Raw genomic sequence first — 4758 nt, forward strand, 5'->3', positions numbered from 1 at the left:
ATTACAATGAACATTTAATTTATTAAAGCTAAAAGTCAACTTCATGATCTTGAATTTAAGTGTAAAAGGTGAATTGTAAAAGTCAAAACCAAAACTCAAAACCTTTTAACTTTCATCTTCACGAATCATATGCAAATGATCTTGTAATTTAAAAAGAAAAAAGAGCATGACCAAATATAATGGTCATGATAGTGCATATGAGAATGAACTGTGTAATGCAATGAACTGATAGGATAAAATTGGGATATGACACATGTTAGACTTTTATTTAACTAATTTTTAAAGAAAAAAGTTATTCCATAAAAATCTTTCTTTTTTTTTGAAAATTTTCAATCATCTTTGTCTCTCAAACTAAATTGATTAATTTTAAAATCAGAATATTTTTTTCAATTTATACATTTCATCAAACAAGTTATGCACATATCCCAATTCAAAATATAGCATACCCATAAAAAGGATACTCAAACCTTAAGTTTACAAGTACATACCTTGAGTAGAAAAGGGACCATGTTTCTCAACAGTAGGCGCAACACACAATTACATATTCGTGGAATTACTGGATCAAAATTGAACGGTTTAGATATAAGTTTAGAAATCTAAATTATAAAATTAGAATTAAAAATCTTTATTATAACACCCTGGTACAACTATCGACTAATTAATGCAGTAATGAACTATTAGTGTGAGTAATTGAGAGATTAGTGGTTCTAGTTTCTATAATTTGGCATTTAGGGCATTATTCTCTTCTCACCTCTTAAATAGAGTTAGGGATTTTGGAGTGTTATTCTTCCTCTCATTCTTTCCTTGCTAACTCAAAATTGTGAGAGAAGGAAAGGTGGAAACGTGAAAACAAGGAAGTGGAAGGAAACCAACACCAACTTCATCATCTTGCATGCTACAAACCTCAACTGCATCTTGATTTTTCTCATCATCCCATTTTGAATCAACATCATCTTTCTCATCCAGGTGAGCACATAGATAGAACTTGGGGAAACGTTAGAATTGCATGTTGTGGTGTAAGGGTTTTGTGAGAAAATTTCCTAAAGCACATCACATACATGATTATATGTTCCAAATATGTTATGCGTATCTGTATGTTGTATTATGGATTTTGCGGTTATGTTGATGAATGCATGTAAGAAAGGAAGAGATTTTCGTGTTAGAATCGTCTTATGTTTCCTCTGTTTTCTACGCTTTCTGATACTTTCGCTTAGCGAGCCCTTTTGGTGTTAAGAGAGCTGTCATGTTTTGACCATTTTGCGTTTACGGGCAACCTCTCCTAGAGAATCAGTGTCTCGCTTAGCGAGCACTCATGATTTTCTAGGTTTTTCATTGATGAAGTTTTGCTTAGCGAGTGCAGGTCTCACTTAGAGAATTGAGCTCACTACTAATCGGTTAGCGAGAAGGCTTATTTCTTTAGAATGAATTAGTTCTGCCAGAGCTTGTTGGGAGCTCGTTGGGTCTTGCTTAGGAAGCCTGTGCAGATGGATTTTTATGCTTTCTTCCCATGAGTGTAGTTTTTGTTTTATGGATCAGAATAAGATGTCGTCTTTTGTGTTGTGCAATTAACTTAAAGTAACATGATGTAGTGGAGATTATGGTGTCATCCACTTCTTTCCCGGTTGAATGTTCAGAAGTGAATGGTTTGGATATGCTTGAATACAGAGTGAGCCTATATTACTAGGTGGTAATTCGCTTGCTGGTACACACTTGAGATATCATTGTGGTGGACTTGTGGGGCCTAACGAGGCGTATGTTTCACTTGGCTACCCACCTAGATTATCGGTATGATGGGCTTGTGTGGCCACATAGGCCTCTATACTTGGTTACTCATCATTGGCGGGCTTGTGTAGCCACTTAGACATAAATCACTTGGTTACTCGCTTGTGTTATCGCTTGGTGGGCTCATACAGCTATATAGGCGTTTTTCACTTGCGGATACTCACATGTATATTGATGATCGATGGGTTTGTACCACCATATAAGAAATGGTACTTGGTTACTAATCCTGGATGGGCTCGTGTAACCACTTAGGTGTAAATCACTTAGTTGCTCATCTGGCTCATTATGTTGTGAGCTTGTGCGAGTCTCTTGACGCTAGGCACTTGGTTACTAATTGAGGGTGTGCTTGTATGTCCTAGTAGGAGGCATACACTACTCTGAGATTCTCTCGTACATGGTACATATATGCATATGTGTTGTGCTAACCTTGTTATGAGTTGGTGATTCTGGAATTAGGTAGTCAAGAGACTTCCAATTAATGTTATATGATATTTGTGCATTCCTGAAATGCTAAGTAAGGATACCTCAGATTAATGGTTTATTCGTATATGATTATGCACCTTGTAGATCCGAGTGGACCCATAAGATAGGGGACTCACTGATATTTAATAATCTCACCCTAATATTCTTAATTGTTTTCAGGTTGTTCAAGAAAGGACAAAGGCATGGGTAAGATGTCTTAGTCGGCTTGGAGATGTTTTCCGTGGAATATTTTGAACTCCTTAGCTTTGCTCTAATGGATTTTATGTACTAGTACTCTTGATGTTGTATTTTGGGCCATGATACATTCGGATTTTGTTCCTTGTACTAATACTTATTTTGATTATGCTGCTTATGTATGGTTTTGATGTACCATATTTATAACACCATTATGTATTATTATAGACATATATGTATGGGGTGTTACAGTTAGTATCAGAGCAGATCGATTCTCAACTTAGCCATGAATCATCATAAGCAAATTTAATTCTTCCTCATATGTGTAATTGTCAGCATGATTACTTAAGTCTTACTTATGGCATTAAGCCTGATAACCTAATTCCTTGTGTAGGACAAACAAGAAAATGGTTGATGAACGCAGAGGTCCCATAAGGCCTAGGATCAGGAACATGGAATATGGGACTGGAACTAGGAATGCGGAGGTATCGTAGCCTTAAATACTGCAACACATGCAACAATAAAGCCAATTGATGATGTAGATGATGCAGGATAGGCATGGACAACCTCAACCCCCTCATGTTTCGCAAAATGAGGAAGGGCCTGACTTCCGTGCATTCTTCAGAATGAAACCATCCGAGTTTCTTGGTGTCCTAGAACCAGTATCGACTCATGATTGGTGGACTGGTATAGAAAGTGTTTCTGGCCATCTGTTGTCCTAAAGAGGTGAAAGTAATCTTTGCGGCCTATATGATTAAAGGACCAACTAGTAGGTGGTGGGATATTGCATCTGCTTATCAGACTTCTCAGGTGATTCCATGGGATTGGTAGCATTTCAAGGCAAATTTCTTGGAGAAGTATTATTCTAACATACTGCATCCGCAGAAGGAGCATAAGTTTCAATAAGTTAAGTAAATAAACATGTATGTATCAAAATATGCGGAGAAATTTGAGGACATTGCTATTTATTCCAGACAGATAGTGTATGCACCATATGAGCTTTGGAAGATAGATCAGTTCTTCTTTAGCTTTGTTGGTTCTAAGTGTTGGCAGCAATTTTGGTAAAACAAAGAATGTTCACAAGATGTTGTGTGTGATGTCTTAACATAAGATATCTATGTACCTGCTGGAGTTTAAATGGAAAACATAATTATGCAGGATTGTTTCAGGATGTCATACACGATGTCATGACATCTGATATTATGTACCTGCTGGAAATTATAAAAGAAATTATGGAATTATGCAGGATTGTTCCGGGATGTCAGACCCGATGTCATGACATCCTGTACGCAAAACATTCAGTGTGAATGTTAGGTGTTATGTGATTGCGCATTTAATGGCAATCTATGTATGATTGAAGATCTGATTTGCAGGCGCATTCAATCATTGATTACAACCTGATTTACTTATTTTCCAAAGAGATCTAACCAGTTGTCATGAGAAAATTTAATTGGAAAATAGTTTTAGGGTTTTCAAGATGTCCAAGCCCAGCTGAAAGCTTCTATAAAAAGGGACTTGGAAAATCTGATTTAACACACAACCAATACTGAGTGAAATATTGAGAGAATATAAGTGTTTGTGTCTTGTTTAGTCGTGAGACTTGTAAGCCATTCAATTCATCCCTAGATGATTCAATTGGTCTGATTTGTGGTTGTAATTTGTCACTCTAAGCTTGTAAGCAAGAGTGTGTGTCTACTTGATCAAAGCTGTGAAGCAAGATCAAGTGTGTGTCTACTTGATCAAAGGTGTTAAGCAAGATCAAGTGTGTGTCTACTTGATTGAAACTGTGAAGTAAAATCAAGTGTGTGTTATTGAAAAGTGTCTTCTTTTCACAAGGAATTGTTGTTTAAAATCACATGTGTGATTGAGGGGGAGTGAGTGGGTTCTCATATCTGGCCACTACTTACAGAAAACTGTGTCACAAAAGTGCAGAGGTGTGTAAACAGGTTGAAAGCCAGAAGAAGGTAATAACTCAACTTGAGAATGAGAAGGAAGAAAACTTGGAAACCATCTCCAAATTAAAAACAGAAGCAGTGGTTCTAAATGCCAAGCTAGATGAAAGTCAACAAGTTGAGAGCCAGATGAAAATGATAGTACAGCTGAAGAATGAGAAGGCTGAACATGTGAAAACCATCTCCAAATTAAGAACTGAAGCTATGTTCTTGAATTCTAAACTAGAAGAGATGACCAAGTATGTTAGAATGTTAAACAATGGATCTGACTCCTTAGACAAGATTCTCCAAACTAGACAAATAACAGGAGACAAATCTGGCATTGGGTATAATGAATCTAGGGCTGAGTGCAGTTACACTGGTTACA

The 4758-nt window shown here is 36.7% G+C and overlaps 1 long non-coding RNA gene across 2 annotated transcripts; it reads left to right on the forward strand.

The window, feature by feature from the left end:
* Positions 1-595: 595 nt before the first annotated feature.
* LOC127115578 (uncharacterized) lies at positions 596-3680 on the forward strand. 2 transcript variants are annotated; one of them, XR_007800777.1, is made up of 3 exons: positions 644-966; positions 2425-2924; positions 2991-3680. It is a non-coding gene; the product is annotated as an uncharacterized LOC127115578 (long non-coding RNA). The 2 variants fall into 2 exon arrangements; XR_007800776.1 differs by having other exon boundaries at positions 596-966; positions 2425-3680.
* The last annotated feature ends 1078 nt before the right edge of the window (positions 3681-4758 follow it).

The sequence above is a fragment of the Lathyrus oleraceus genome, chromosome 1 (assembly GCF_024323335.1).
Source record: "Lathyrus oleraceus cultivar Zhongwan6 chromosome 1, CAAS_Psat_ZW6_1.0, whole genome shotgun sequence".
NCBI classification, from domain to species: Eukaryota; Viridiplantae; Streptophyta; class Magnoliopsida; order Fabales; family Fabaceae; genus Lathyrus; species Lathyrus oleraceus.